General features: G+C 50.4%; 1 protein-coding gene across 3 annotated transcripts in view; it reads left to right on the plus strand.

Annotated features, from left to right (window-relative positions):
• Positions 1–467: 467 nt before the first annotated feature.
• CAMKK2 (calcium/calmodulin dependent protein kinase kinase 2) overlaps positions 468–16132 on the plus strand; it is a 56639-nt gene continuing 40974 nt past the window's right edge. For 2 of the 3 annotated variants that reach the window (XM_060028012.1, XM_069541305.1), the window contains exon 1: positions 887–975. The gene's annotated coding sequence lies outside the window, so the exon portion shown is untranslated. Of the gene's footprint in view, positions 568–886; positions 976–16132 lie in introns of those variants that run through there. The other variant, XM_060028011.1, reaches the window with a different exon arrangement.

The raw sequence follows: 16132 nt of genomic DNA on the forward strand, positions 1-16132 counted from the left end.
AATGTTTGGGAAGAATATGATGTATGTCACAAAAAAGCATCTAAGTAGTCTTCAGGAAAGCCAGAACTTCATTGGGTTTCCTGTAGTTTGGTACATCCGGGTGGAGGGGGCGCTGGGAAAGGAACACAGTTCCCAGCCTTTAGGGCGAGCCCCGAACAGCGGTCTATGGGGAGGCAGGTGCGGAAGGGGGTTTCCGCGAATGGGTGGTGACCCAAAATCCAGGCCGCATCCACCGCCGGGCGCCTGGTGCAGGGGCAGCAGCCAGGAGACGGGAGCTGAGCCTCGAGGCGGGGCCCCGGGTGACTCGCAGGCTTGGGAGGAGCAGCAGCCGGGAGACGGGAGCCGGGCCTCGAGGCGGGGCTACGGGTGACTCGCAGGCTTGGGGAACTTCCCGCAGCTCAGACGCCGCCCTGCAGTCCCTGCATTTGACTAAACAAAGCGAGCGCAGCTGGCGCGTCCGGCCTGCCCAAGGGTGCCCCGGCCGCTGCGGGGAGAACCGGGGCAGGTGACGCCGCGAGCGGGGGCAAAGTTACAGCGCAGTCTCCCGCGCTCCTGCGCCCCAGCAAGGTCTCTGTCCTTCATCGCGGGTCCGCTACCTCTTCCGACCCCGCTCCCGTTCCGGCCTCACTTCCCCCCCACCTCAGCCTCCTCCCCTTTCTTCTCCCTTCCCTCTGCCGCGCCGCTACTTTCGTCTCCGCCGCTCCCGCCTCCCTCCCCTCCCCGGCGCGGGGCCGAGCCCTCGGGGGCGCGCGGCGGGCGCGGGCGGCTCCGTGCCGAGGTTCCCAGCGGCAGCAGCCAATCTTTGCGCAGCCCGCGGCAGCGTCGCGCCCGAGCCCGGACCCCGCGGTTTCTCCCGCCCCCGCCCCCCGCGCACCCGCCGGGGCCGCGGAGAGGAGCGCGCGGCCGTGCCGAGCCCAGCGGAGCTGAGCCGGGGGCGCAGAGCGCGGGAGGCGGCGGCGGCGGCGTGGAGCCCAGGTGAGCTGGCGGGAGCTGGGCCGCGGGCGGGGGACGCAGCCGCTGCAGCCCCGGAGCCCTCGCCCTCTCAGGGTGCGGAACCACGGCCAGGATTACAGACAAAGCCCTGAGGCCGGCTCCAGGTTCCCAACACCTAGGGGACCCCACGTGCGCCGCCCCACGCCCTGCCACGTGGGGACGCGGCCCCCGGCGCCCCTTCCCCCGCGTCCTCGGGGCACCGGGGTCCTGGGGGTGGCCCCCTCGACTGGGCCGGGCAGGGTCGGTCCCGGAGTTTGGAACCATTGTTACCGGGGGCCGGGGCAGTCAAGGATCTTGGAGGCGGCCTAGGCCCACCCCCTCGCGTTTGACAGGTGGGGAAAGCTAGGGCGCGCAGGCGAGGAGAGGGCCAACGGACTTTGCGCACCCCCGTCCCCGCTCCCCTCTTGTCTTGGAGGCACACCTGGGCCGTGGTGGGTTGGACACCTGGCGGCAGGACCCTAGACCAGCAGCTGTGGGACCGGGGTCCCTTAGCCTCGCCTCAGTCGGCCCTCTGCCCCCGCCCCCTTCTCTCAGCCGGAACCTCACAGGCTTGGTCCTTTTGACCTAAATTCACCTCGGGGCCGCTGCCTACTGTGAACGCGGAGAGCTGCCTTCACCGGCACCCTCCGCCTGACTCTTGGGCTCGCGGGGATGCTGGGCCCGGCCCCGCTCAGCGTTGGGTCTTGGTGCCTGGGGTGCCACCCGTTCCAGCCTTGAGCTTTTCCTGGCTTCCCCACCCCCTGCACTGACCAGTTTGGGAAGCGGGGTGTTTTCACAGCTCTGCCAGCGGCCCTGCTTCTCTCACTTGGCGCTGAAGAGATTGCACCGAAGCCCCTCCTATCTCCCCGCGAAGGTTGGGGCAGAGGGATGGTGCTTGGGGGGCGGGGATCTCAGTGCCATCAGTAAGAGGGGCACGCTGGCCTGGGGTGAGGCAACTTTTACCTTCCTCAGTCTGGAAGTCCCACAGTCCTGGAGACAGAAACTTCTTGTGCCTTAGAGCTTTGCTGTCATTTACCACTCCCCCTCCCCTGGCTCTGCCCCCAGGAGACAGAGTAAGATAGCTCTGTCCGGAAAGACTCCCTTGTTCCTAGGGGGAGGCAGGGGCAGCAACAAGGGTAGGCCTTTGGGGGAGATAGCCCTCCCCCCCACACAAACCACCTCACAAAAGCATACACTTTAAGAATAAACAGTGTGGTGCATGCTATGCAAAATGCAGCTTCGTGGTGGGTCCTGTAACTTCTTTCCAGATTGCTGGTCTGAAACTCTTCCTGTATAGAAAGCAGCCATTTGTAGGGAAAGCACACAATGTGTTTTTGTAATAAAAAGTGATAGCCATCATTTGATGGGCCCCTAACTTGGATGATAATAATAATAATGTTCATAACTAACATTTATTGAGTTCTAACTGTGTGTTAGATATTGTGCTATGTGTTGCAGGCATTATCCCATTTACTGCCTACCAAAGTCCTGTGACGCAGAGATTTTTATCTCCATCGGAGAAGTGAGGAAATTGAGGCTAAAAACAATCCTGCCGTATTGCTAGGAGTTAGCCCATTTTATAGAAGGACTCAGAGAGGTTAAGTTACTTGTCCAGGATCACACAGCCAACCCAGGCATGTCAGGTCTTAAAGCCTTTGCACTTTACCACCTGTTTTAGAGCAGAGGCCTTTGCAAGGCTGCCCTCAGGTTCCTGGAGAGCCCACATATGTTTGCTAAAACAACCTAAGGAGTCATGGTGGTGTGGCTGATCGACGTGGGCTTGTGTTTGTTTCCAGGTTGTTAGTGGGCTGGTAGACAAATATATTCACTAATAACTATGCAGTAGTTCTCATCGGGGGTGGTTCCACCTTCCTGGTGAGCGTTTGGAGAAGTGTGGGGCGAATTTCGGTTGTCAGAATGATGCTGAGCACTCCTGACTTTTGCTAGGCAGGAGCTGGGGATGTCGCATATCCTGCAAGCAGGCCAGATTCACAGCAGGCGTGAAGAATTGCCCTGCCCTGAATGCCAGCAGTGCTCCTGTTGAGAAATACCAGGAGGAATAAGCGCTGTGGGAGTGAGGAAGCAAAGGGCAGTGGGGGTTCTGGAGAAATCCTTTGTGGCAGGTGTGAATCCAGGAGGCTTCCTGAAGGAGGTATCGTTTGTACTGAATTTTGAAGGATGGGCTGAAAAGTGGAGATTGGATGGGAGTAGGAGGGGAAGGGACTAGGACGGGATGACCTAGCAGAGGGAACTTTCTGGAGTGACCCGGAATGCCCTCCTTGAGAACTGCATCCAAGATGGGCTGTTGGGTGGGGAAGCACCTCTCTCAGGAGGAAGGGATGGGCGGGAGGGCCAGGCCAAGCCTGTTTTCAAGGCTTTTGGGCTCAGATTTTAAAGTGGGCCGCAGAATCACCCTTACCCCATCATGAACCCATTTTATGGAAGGGCTTGGAGAAGCTAAATAGCTCGTTCAGGATCACTTGTGACCTCCGCAACATGCCGCCTTCTGGTGGTTGTGGGAAGCATATGGTTCCAATTTCCTTTCTTGATCCCGGGGATTTCGGGCAAATGCTATTTCAGATTTTCCTTCTGGTCAGAGGGCCTTGTTTTGCTATTTTTCGCAGATGTTTTGCTTTCCCAGTAGCTCCTCCTCTTTGGACTGGGTTAGAGAGCCCAGATGTGGGGTTCACTGGCTCCATGGTGCTGCAGTGGCCTTCAGCCTCACTTCTGTGCCTTCTTTCCTGGAAGACTGAGGAAATTGCATTTCCCTTTGGAAGTGACTTTTCTTCTTTCAGGCTGTGCTTGTTACAACTTTACTGACCTGTTAGCAATATGTGACCTTTTGTGTCTGGCTTTCATTGAGCATAATATTTTCAAGGTTCACCCATGTTGTAGAATATATCAGTGCTTCCTTTCTATGACCGAATAATATTCCCATGTATGGATATACCACATTTTGCTTATCCATTCATCTTTTGATGGACATTTGGGTTGTTTCTGCCATAAGAGCTTCTTAAGGCCACTTTGACCATTCCTTTGTCTCCACAGCCCCCAACTAATAAACCTCTGGGCACAAAACACTGTGTTGTCACTGAATTTGCAGGGAGAGGGTGATGGAAGGAAGGCTTTCCAAAATCAATTGGAGACAGCTTCCTGGAACAAGGTTTTCGAGACTCCCTTAACGCCACTCCCACCTGCTCCTCCACGAGAATCCTAGCTTCCGTCTTAGCCTATCGCCTCCCAGATCACCTCACAGGTATTACAAGTGTGATTTTCAGGGAGAGCCTGGATTTCATTCAGTTTCATCCTTTTCTGTCACGATTTGTTAAATGTAGGTCCCATGTGATTTTATTGGTATATATTTTGTGAGACCTTTTTCCAGGTAAGTAAATCCATAAAGTAGAGAAGGCCTCACCAGACAGTTGGTGCTTGAACCCTGTGGCCAGGCACGGAGTCAACTCAGTCTCCTGATAGCTTTGCCAGGAATGCCCTCCAAGGACGTGGAAATGGAGCAGCGTGAAAACTGAACTAGGAGGAAGTCTAGAAAATTCCAGCCCCTCAACCCCTCCCATTTGATGGCTGGGAAAAGTGGAGGGCAGAGAAGAAGGGAGAACATGGTCTTTTTAAAGAGAGCATCGTCTATGAGCCATGTTGTGTGCTGGGCACTTTTTTATTTTTTTTTTGTGGTACGCGGGCCTCTCACTGCTGCGGCCTCTCCCGCTGCGGAGCACAGGCTCCGGACGCGCAGGCTCAGGGGCCCAGCCGCCCCGCAGCATGTGGGATCCTCCTGGACCGGGGCATGAACCCGCGTCCCCTGCATCGGCAGGCGGACTCCCATCCACTGTGCCGCCAGGGAAGCCCACGTGCTGGGCACTTTTATAGAAGATTGACTCTACAGCTGCCCTTTAGGTAGGTTGCTGCAGCTTCATTTTACAGCTGAGAAAATCAAGGCCCAAGTCCCCTGAGATCTGTATAGTTTCCTGACATACCTTCTAATCCTGAGCTCTCACGTCTCCCTTGGCCTCCTTATGATGCCAAACGATGCCCGTTTTCTCATGGAGTGGAATCCACATTCTCCAGGAGGTTATGGTGTGGAAATAATTTCCAAATGCTTGTGCTCTCAGGAAAATAAGATTTTGAATGATTATTTTTTCTTTCTTCCCTGATTGGATCCCTTCCCCGATAAAACCAAAAAGAGGGGCATATTTAAAAGGAGGTGAGCGCTGTTAGACTTCATAGGGAAGACCTCTGGCTCTGGCATTCCCTGCTGGGGCATGCTAGTGACCAAAATGGTGAAGGAACTATTTTAGCTGCCAGTGTTTTCAGTTTCAGTCATGTGCGTAGTGTTGCTGCTGAATTTCCCCCCTCAATTATGAACCATTTTAAGGATAGAGAAAAAACCCAAAGTTTTGTTTTGCTTTTGACTGGCTCATGGTTTTGGACGGCTGGAAGGAGAACCAGGAGGTGATGGAAACGGGACAGAGCAGGCCGCTGGCTCTGGAACCCTGATGATCTTTCATTGAACCCACACTTTTGGGAGGGGCTGGTGACAAGCCCTGCCCTGGGAACCGAGGAACACTGGGACTTGGTCCTTGTCCCTTAGGAGCTCTTGGGTGAGGGTCTGGAACTGTTGGGGATCGCTTTGGAAAAGATGAACAATTGTAGCATTTTTCCCTTTTGAAAAGGAAAGAAAATTGGAAGAGTCTGTTGTGCCCTTACCCTCACCCCATCCTGAAAGCTGCTGAGCAACTATTTTTATGTTGTCCCTTTTTATCCCGTTGGCTTCTGTAAATAGTTGAGAGATGGCGGTTGCAGAGATAAAAATGCTAATTCCAACCTGGAGAGGAGCGACTGATGGTCCCCCAAGGAAATGGGGGGAGAGGCCAAGGTCTTGCCCCTCTGCTTGGGCATGAGGTAGGAAGTGAGTGGGAGTGGGTGGGGAAGGGACGTTGTGGGAGGTGGCTGAGATAAGCCTCTGCTGGAGAAGTTTAAATGGGGAACCAGTGGTTTGGGTGGTGGGCAGGGTGTGGAGGAAAGGACACCTCCCTTATGGGTTTCTAAAGCTACTTTGGGATTTTGCCGTTAAGGCCTCTGGCAGAAAGAGATTTTATTTAGATTCTTCCCAGACAGTTCTCCTGCCCTCTGGGTACAGGTGTCAGGGACAGAGTTGGACCCCGGGAGCCAGCTCCCAGCCCCTCTTTGGCCCTGCCTGGGGTTGCTTTGTGCTGGAGGCTGGGGAGGGAGCAGCTAGATTTAGCATCACCTCCAAACAGCAGGGAAGAAGGAGGAGAAGGGCTGTGAGTGGGCGAGGCCCGGATGCCTGTGGATTCCCAGCCAGCCCCCTCCCTCTCTGATTTGTCAAGCTACAGAATGTTGGAGGCAAAGTCTTTTTCTTTTCATTAAAAATTGAAATTTCAGTTGTTTCCCAGCCTCTTCCTTAGGTTCAGTGAAAGACTGGGATGGATTCAGTAGGAGAAGAGGAAGGAAGTATGATGGTCCCCACCTCCCTCTTCTAAATACCCCCAACATCCACACCCACACTCACCCATTCACACTTACTGGCTCTTCAAGGCAGGGGCCTCCTGTGCACACCTGGCTTTAGGTACCGGGTGTGTGATGCGGGCCGCTTCTCCGTGATACTTCATGGTTGACCCACCAGTAGCTCCCTAGGAACTCTTAAGGCAGTGGAGCTTCTCGCTCTGCCAGCATCCAGGGCCGAAGGGGACACTGCAGGGGTCAGGGGTCATGCCCTGGCCTAGCCTAGAACCTGCTGGGCTGCCTGGGAGAGGTCATCTCACCTCCCTGGGTCTCAGCCACTCCTTCTGGAGCCCTAGCGCGTTGATTATGAAAGCTGTGAGAGTGCGTGCAAAATTCTTGTGACACAAATAAGGATGCGAAATTATGTGCACACTTTGCTTTTAATTTTGTAGAAAGTGATGCATATGGATAAGAATTAGAAGGGAAGATGAAAAGAGTTAAGTTGGCAGGTTGTGATTAGAAACAAAAATTTTATTTTAATGTAAATTAAAGCCAATTGAGGGGCTTGAATTTGATAGCCGTTGAAGTGCTTTCTTGGCAACAGCTTCTGTTTAGGGAGCATTTGCTGTGTGCAGGGGCCTGTGTGGTAGGTGGGGTAGGTGTTGTTATCCTCAAGGTCAGCAGCTAAGGAGAAGGGCTGTACCCCTGATCACGATGTGCCCCCCTTTCTAGGAGCCTTTGATTTCACACCTGTGCCCTCCCAAACTGCTGTGTGATTTGGGGCAAGTCACTCAGACTCTCTGTGCCTCAGTTTCCTCATTGGTGAGATCATGATAATAGTAACTAACTCATAAGTTTATTGTGATGGTTAAATGAGGTGATACAAGCAAGGTGCTTAGAATAACGCCTGGCACTTGGCCAGCAATAAAGAAGACTAGTCATCACTGTTACTGTATCTACAACTACTATGGCTGCCACGGTAGTGATGTGATTCTTGTGTTAAAAGTACTAGTCAGTTTCTTCCCTTCATTTCATCCTATTCTTAAGCCCTTTCCTTCCCTGTTTTTGATTTTTTTTCCTTTAAAATTAAAAAAAAGAAATTAAGAATGAGTTTGGAAGTTCTTGTTTCTGCCAAACCATCAAGGTGAAGGCTGTCAGGGGAGTTGCAGCTGCCTGACAGTTTGGCCTGGTTGGGAGCCTTAAGGTGTAGGCAGCTTATCATCTGGCAGGGAACTTAGTGGAAAAGCTTTTCTGTCAGTCAGCTCTGTGTCATCTGTCCGTTAGGACCTTTGATTGTAAATGACAGAAAACCAACTGCAAACTAACTTAAGCAAAAATGGGAATTTATTGGCTCATGTAGTTTAAAAACTCCTGGGGTAGGTGGGCTTCAGGCATGGCTGGATCCAGGTGCCCATGCAGTGTCTCCAGTTTTAGTTCTTTTCTATCTGTTGGCTCTCTTCTCTCTCTGTCAACTTCATTCTAAGGCAGGGTTCTCCCAAGCCCCTGGTAACTCTAGAAGTACATCTTCATTGCTCTGTGTGCCACAGAAAAAGACATTCTTAATACTTCCACAAAATCCTGGAATAAAACTTAGTAGACTGACTTGGGTCACACATCTACTCTTTTTCTTTTTTTTAATAAATTTATTTATTTTATTTTTGGCTGCGTTGGGTCTTTGTTGCTGCATGTGGGCTTTTCTCTGGTTGTGGCGAGGGAGGGTTACTCTTCGTTGCCACGCGCAAGCTTCTCATTGCGGTGGCTTCTTTTATTGCAGAGCACTGGCTCTAGGTGTGTGGGCTTCAGTAGTTGTGGTACACGGGCTCAGTAGTTGTGGCTCGCAGGCTCTAGAGTGTAGACTCAGTAGTTGTGGCGCACAGGCTTAGTTGCTCCGCGGCATGTAGGATCTTGCCAGGCCAGGGCTCGAACCCGTGTCCCCTGCACTGGCAGGCAGATTCTTAACCACTGCGCCACCAGGGAAGCCCCACACATCTACTCTTGAAACAATCACTTGACCAGAGCAATCAATGCCCAGTTAACCAGACTTGAATCATAGTGGAACCCCTGAAGTTGATGGCACGGACAGCTCCATGGAGTCACCTTTCACACAGAAGGATGGGTTCCAGACATAAATCAGGCTGCTGTTATCAGACTAAAGGAACATAGAGTCTAGGCCAGCTAAAGAAAGCGTCTGACCTTCTGAGTGGCCTTGGGATGAATGAAATAAACAATGACCTCTAGCCAATATTTATTGAGTGCCGGCAGTGTTCTAGAAAGTTCTAGGCCCTGGAGTCCAGCAGTAAACAAAAAGGCAAAGGCACGGCTCTCACAAGTTAAGTCAAATCGATGTCTCTGTGCCCATGCATGTCTTTCCTGAATGCTGTAGGACACTGAGCCTTCACACTCTCCCCTCTCACACAGGTTGGATCCAGAGGAATGGGCTAGATATTCCCCTTTGTTAGAGATTTTGGCTCAGCCTGGACTTCATTCCGGATACAACATGTGGACATTGCAAGGCTGTACCTGTAATTTTTAGCCCCTTTCTGAAAAACTCAGACCAGTTTTAGCTCTACTTGGAACCACTGCATAACTTTGGACAAATTAGTAAACCTGGGCTTCCCTGGTGGCGCAGTGGTTGAGAGTCCGCCTGCCGATACAGGGGACGCGGGTTCGTGCCCCGGTCCGGGAGGATCCCACGTGCCGCGGAGCGGCTGGGCCCAGGGGCCCGTGAGCCATGGCCACTAAGCCTGCGCGTCCGGAGCCTGTGCTCCGCAGTGGGAGAGGCCACAACAGTGAGAAGTCCGCGTACTGCAAAAAAAAAAAAAAAAAAAAAATTAGTAAACCTTTCTGACCCTTCATTTTCTTATTGGTGAAATGAAATTGTTGGAACAGATGACCACTGATATTATAGCACTAATATCCAGTGCATCTCAAAGTAGGGCCTGTAGGGGTGAGATAGGTCATGAGAGGTAGAAAAGGGAAGGACATGTAATAGGACACTCAGCCTGTCCTTGGTGTTGGGGAGATGAGGGGAAGCAGTGAGGACTGTGGCACGCCGGCGAGCATATCTCCTGTCCAAAGCTTCAGGGAGTTTTTACCAGGAGTGAATAGAGGTCCAGTGCTAACAGTGTCCAGTTCTTCAAGAGACTCTGGAAATTTTGATTTTTTTTTTTTTTTGTTGCGGTACGCGGGCCTCTCACTGCTGTGGCCTCTCCCGTTGCGGAGCACTGGCTCCGGACGCGCAGGCTCAGCAGCCATGGCTCACGGGCGCAGCCGCTCCGCGGCACGTGGGATCTTCCCGAACCGGGGCACGAACCCGTGTCCCCTGCATCAGCAGGCGGACTCCCAACCACTGCGCCACCAGGGAAGCCCGGAAATTTTGATTTTTATCTGAACTCTCCTGGCTCTAAAATGTTGGCATCTCATTCAAATAGTTTTAAATACAGTGTAGGCCAAGCAAAATACATCGGTGGCCAGATGTCACACGATAGGGACTGTTTGCTCCGGGGACTATGATGGGATGGTGTCTGTGCACACTAAAGCCAGCGCTGTCAGAGTTCCCTGGTTGTCCAGTGGTTAGGACTTGGTGCTTTCACGGCCGAGGGCCTGGGTTCAATACCTGGTTGGGGAACTAAGATCCTGCAAGCCTTGCAGTGTGGCATAGACAGACAGATAGATAAAATAAAGCCAGCACTATCCCTCGTGCCCTCTGCCAAGGAAGGGCCCTTGTCTCTGGGGAGACAATCAGTTTCAGTGCCTCTAAACTAAAGAATATGCAAGGGAAGACAGTTGTAAGAGTCTGTGTCACTGAATTTGATACGACTGCTTGTTTGGGTCAAGGCCCCGCATCTGGAATATTCCAGCTGGTGTCAAGCCTCAGCGCTGCATCGGCTATACAACTGAGGCTCCCAGGTCTCCCACTTAAGTATTGGGAAACACCCTCTGAATCCGTGGCACGTGGGGCAGCAGGCTTCTGTGGTTGGGAGGGGAGCTGTGTTAGTGTGCTGGGATTGCCTTGACAAAGTACCGCTAACTGGGCAGCTTAAACCACAGAAATGTATTATCTCACAGTTCTGGAGACCAGAAGTCCGAGACCAAGGTGTTGGTAGGGTCGGTTCCTTCCAGGGGTCATGAAGGAGAATCTGGTCCGTGTCTGTCTCCTGGCGTCTGATGGCTGCTGGCAATCTGGCGTTCCTTGGCTTGTAGGTGCAGGACCCCAACCTCTGCCTTCACGTTCTCATGGTGTTCTCCCTGTGTGCGGGTCTGTCCAGATTTCCCCCTTTTTATAAGGACACCAGTCATATTGCATTAGAACTCCAGCATATCTTTTTGGGGGGCCACAATTCCACATCCCATAACAGGTGCCGAGTGGGGTCCCTATGGCTTTGCCTGGGACACCCCTCCTGCTCTCATCAGCTTCCTACAAAGCTCTTGTGCTCTGGCCCCTCCAGCATGCCCACCCACCCTCACCCTCTTCCCAACCTCGTTCAATCCCAGGAGTCTTCTTTCTGTTCTCTCCGCTCTCCCACCTCTTTCCTGCTGCGAGGCCTTCTCAGAATGTGTTTCGTCCTCCTGGAGCGAGTTCCCGCCCCCTTAGCACCTACTCACCCTGTAGGTCTCAGCCTAAATATAATTTCCCCAAGTGAGGCCTTCCTTGACTCACCCCCTCCCATTCAGATCTCCCCTGGGTCCCTATGTTGTTCTTTTTTTTATCTCTTCCTGGTTTTCTCCTCCAGTTTGTGCTTATAGAGTCACTTGTGCCCCTACTTTTCAGAAATCACATCTGTTTTGTTTATCTGGCACATAGTAGGTCCCCAGTAATTACTTGTGGAAAGAACAAATGGGTGAGTGGGTTTCAGTTTCCCCAGGTGAGAGATGTGGCTGGCCAAGCCTGTTATCCCAGGGAGGACATTGTCCCTGGCCTTGGCAGGATCCTCACAGCTATTTTGGGCCTCTTTGTTGTCCCGTGTTGCCCGGGACCTCAGGGGACCATGCAAAGGGTGTATCATGGGTCAGGGCATGTCACGGGCCCACTCACTGGCTACTTGCTGTGCTGCAGCTCCCGTGGTGGTGGCGGCTCAGCATTTGGTAAGCAGGCGCAGGTTGGAAAATGCCCCCAGGATATGGGAATGTGTTTCCTGGAGGCCGCTGGCACTTGGCTTCCTGGCAGAGGAATGAGCGCTCCTTTGTTCTGGCCTGGAGCCGGGTTTATCTGCTCCAGGAAGGGTCTGGTCCTCCATGGAGCTGCCTGTGAGAGGGGAGGGAGGGGAGCTCAGGGCTGCCAGCCAAGGGCAATGGGGAGGCTTCAGGGCCTGGGGAAGGACCCATGTATTGGGGCAGGAGGCTCGGGGAGGGGGCTTTTGGAATTTCGTCAAACCTCGACCCCCCCAAAACTGAATGCTTAGCTGTCCCTCCCTCTCAGAGGGCCTGTGAGGATTAAATGACCCAGGCAGAGCTGTTTCAATGTTTGGTGAAGAAATGCTCAGTTGGATGTTAGCTGTTATAATGCAAACCATTGTCTTTTTGTATGATTTTTCTTCTCCTGGGAGTGTTGGTGGCTTTCAACAGATCCTTAAAAGGTGTGTGACCTCATACGATCTGTGACCTCAGAAATGGTCAGATTCTGGCCTGGACTCTGTGGGGTCAGTGGTGCTGAATGGCCAAGTCCTTGCCTGCCAGGCCTGCTGCAGACCAGTGAGGGGCCTCCAGGTGGCCTCGAGGCACTGTGGTCTGTGTCCCTTGGGGCTCTTTCCTGAGACCTGAACACACCTATCCCTCCAGCACAGGGGCCCGCACCTCTGCCTCAGAGCCAGCCAGTGCATTTTTTCTCTCCTTTTTCCTCCAGGCCTCAAGGGCCAAGGCACGGAGCCAGACGCCAGCTCGTCAAGGAGACTGATTAAATGCAGCTTTGCCGGGGGTGAATGGCTTGGTGTCCTTGGCCTGGAGTGGCGATCGATAAGCAATTGTTTTTCTGTTGGCAAGAAGAAAAATTCTCCATTAACTGTCTCAGGTGCTGCCAGACTAGTTTTCTTTTCAGGAACTCTGCAGCCATGTCAGAGGTGGCTCTGGGAGGGAGGACGGGCCAGTGGAGGGGAGGCAGGCCCACACTCTCAGGGCTACAGAACACACACAGGAGGAGGAACATTCTGGAGCATAGCCTGGCAGGTAGTAGGCATTCAGGAAGTATTTGTTGAAAGAAGAGCTTTTTGAGCACTTAACCATGCACCAGACATGAATACTGAGTTCTTAGTTCAGTTAGTCCTCATGACTCTTGGGTGAGTGCCCATTTTATAGAAGAGAAAACTGAGTCTGCGGCCCCAGGCAGTCGAACTTCAGGGACCCTGCTTTTCCCCTCCTGGGAAATAAGGATTATAAAAAGCATATGTAAAGGAACAGCAGCTGAGACCGTGGAGAACATTGAACTTGGGTTGTATTCTTTCACGGATGAGGAAGCCAAGACAGGGACACATTTAATGATTTCTTTCTCAGATACAGTCAGAGTGGGATAAGGGATTAGGAGATAGAGCCAACTGCTCGCTCCCTCTGCCTCGTGCCCCGGAGGTAGCACTCGGGCCTGATCATCCTAACTCCCATTGTGGTTATGGTTACTTTCCTTTAAAAATTCATTTCTGAATAGTTACTCTTTGCACACTTACTTTTACAAAAATAAAAATAAATACAGTGACAGTTAAGTCCCTCCCACCCTGCCTCCCCCCCACTTCTGCAAACCAGTTGTCTTCTCTTGAGGCCACTCTTATCATTTTCTTGTGTATCTTTCCAGAAGTATGCTCTGCATATGATTATGTATGCGCGTATGGCCCTTTTCCCCCTATGCCAACAGCAGCATCCGAATGCCTTGGTTTTTTCCATGTAACGGTGTGTCTTGGAGCTAATTCACATTAGGATGTACAGAGTCACCTCTTTTAAAATAAATGCATGATTTTCTCCTGGGCGACATGTACCTCATTTTATTTACTCAGTCCCCTGTGGATAGTCATTTCAAACCACACTAGCAAAATAATTTTGTACGTATATCATTTTTTTGTGTGTGAGATTGTCTTTAAGGTAAATACTCCCAGGTGCAGAATTGGTAAGTCAAAGGTATGTGCATTTGGAATTTTGTTCGATATTGGTGAATTTCCCTTCATAAAGGTGATACTAATTCATACTGCTCATAGCCTCATCAAAATAGTGCTGTTATTATATTTTTTGTCTTTGCCAATCCGATAGTTGGAAAAAAGATATTTCATTGTAGCTGTATTATTATTATTTTAATTTTGGTGAAATATATATAACATAAAAGTTACCATTTTAACCACTTTTAGATGTACAATTCAATGGCACTATTTACATTCAGAATGTTGTGCAGCCATCACCACTATCCATTTCCAGAACTTTTTCATCACCCCAAGTAGAAACTCTGTACCCCTTAAGCAATGACTTGCTGCTCCCCTCTCCCCCGGTCTCTTCTGGTCACCTTTATTCTAAACTTCCTGTCTCTATGAATTTGCCTATTCTATAAGTGAAGTCATACAGTATTTGTCCTTTAATATTTGGCGTGTTTCACTTAGCATGTTTTCAAGGCTTATCCATGTTGTAGCATGTGTCAGAACTTTATTCCTTTTTAGAGCTGAATAGTGTTCTGTTGTATAAATAGACCACATTCTGTTTATCTATTCTTCCATTGATGGAAACCTGGGACGTTTCAACCTTTTGGCTATTGTGAATAATGCTGCTGTGAACATGGGTGTATAAGTATCTGTTTGAATCCCTGCTTTCAATTCTTTTGGGGATATATATATATATATATATATATATATATATATACCTAGAAGAGGAATTGCTGAGTCAAATGATAATTCTACATTTAACTTTTTGAGGAGCCACCAAACCATTTCGTTGTAGTTTGAATTTGCACTTCTCTTACTATAACTGAGGCTGAGCATCTTGTCACATGACTGGGTACTTTGTTATTCCTTTACACTGTACTCTGTGTTCAAAAATTGTGCCATGTCCGGGCTGGCATGCTGTTGTTAGTTCCTTAGTGCCTTTCCCATTGATCTTTCCCTGTTCCACAAGGGACCCCATCTGCCCACGTCATGGTCCAGATTGCATACATAGAAGCTATTCCATAAATACTTATTGCAGGACTGTCCCAAGAGGGCGGGTAGCATTTCTCTGCCCCTCAACCAAGCCCTCCAGGAAGCACTGGCTTTCTGCTCCCATCTTTACTTTCCTCTGTATCCCCCCACTGCCACCCAGTGTCTTAAAGAGATATCATTTTATTCATTCATAAAATCCCTCTACTCAGCTCTCACTGTTTTCCTGGCACCTTTGTGACGTGGGTGATCAGCACAGAGCTGCCACTGTCTGCATCTGTGGATATACTCCCTGAATTCCAGTGGTACCTGTGACATTTGTCCAGCAGAATTTGTCAAACATACAAACCAAAGGTTAATATTCTGTCCCAGAGACAGAAGGAATTGACAGTCTAAGGGAGTGTGTCAATCTTTTTTTTTAATTCACATAAAATTAACTATTTAAAAATGTACAAATCAGTGGCATTTAGTCCGTTCACAGTGTTGTGCAACCACCATCTCTATCTAGTTCCAGAATATTTTCATCACTCCAAAAGGAGACCCCATACCTATTGACAGTCACTCCCCTTTTCCCAAACACCTCCCCAGCCCTAGGCAACCACTAATCTACTTTCTGTCTGTATGCATTTGCCTATTTAAAAAATTTCATACAGGGAAATTCCCTGGCTGTCCAGTGGTTAGGACTCTGCGCTTCCACTGCAGGGGCACGGGTTCGATCCCTTTTTGGGGAACTAAGATCCTGCAAGCCACATGACATGGCCAAAAAAAAAATTTCATATAAATAGGGTTATACACATGTGCCCTTTTGTGTCTGGCGTCTTTCACTTAGCATCTTGTTTTTGAGGTTCATGCAGCTTGTAGCCTGTGTCGGTTCTTCATTCCTTTCTAGTCATATTCCATTGTGTGGACAGACCACATTTTGCTTATCCATTCATCTGTCTGTGGACATGTAGGTTGTTTTTTCCCTTTTGGCTGTTGTGAGTAGTGTTGTTTGGATATATACCTAGGAACGGAATTGCTCAGTCATATGGTAATTCTCTGTTTAATTTGTTGAGGAACCGCCAAGCTATTTGATGTTAACTTTTTTTAATCTCATGTTTGCCTTACATCTTGCAAGTACTAGCTGGGGGCTGAACTAGGGAAACATTAGATAATAGGTATGTTGAGCCTAGCTCCTCAGACGACACAAACTTCCCTGGCTCACACACTCTCTGCTGGTGTGACCCCTGACCCCCACTCCTCAGTTGAGAATCATTGGCCAGGCCAGGCCAGGGGACTGGACTCCTGTGCTCATGGTCTTTGCATTAGGAGACCTGGACAAATCCCTCTCACTCTCTTGAGCCTCAGTTTCCCCATTTACAAAATGAGGGTATAATGGCAAACCAACAAGCTAGGGTGCTTGTGAAATTATCCTGAGGTGTGGAAGATATTTTATAAACTGTAAAGAGCTGTCTGAATCATTGCTATTGTGAAGTGATGCAGCCTAGAGGTCACCATGTGGAAGTGTTTCATTTGGCCTGCCCAGCATTTTAAAATAATTGCTAATTAAAAAAAAAAAAAATCAAGAGATCTCACTTACCATCCTG

Source organism: Delphinus delphis, chromosome 13 (genome assembly GCF_949987515.2).
Source record: "Delphinus delphis chromosome 13, mDelDel1.2, whole genome shotgun sequence".
In the NCBI taxonomy this organism is placed as follows: domain Eukaryota; kingdom Metazoa; phylum Chordata; class Mammalia; order Artiodactyla; family Delphinidae; genus Delphinus; species Delphinus delphis.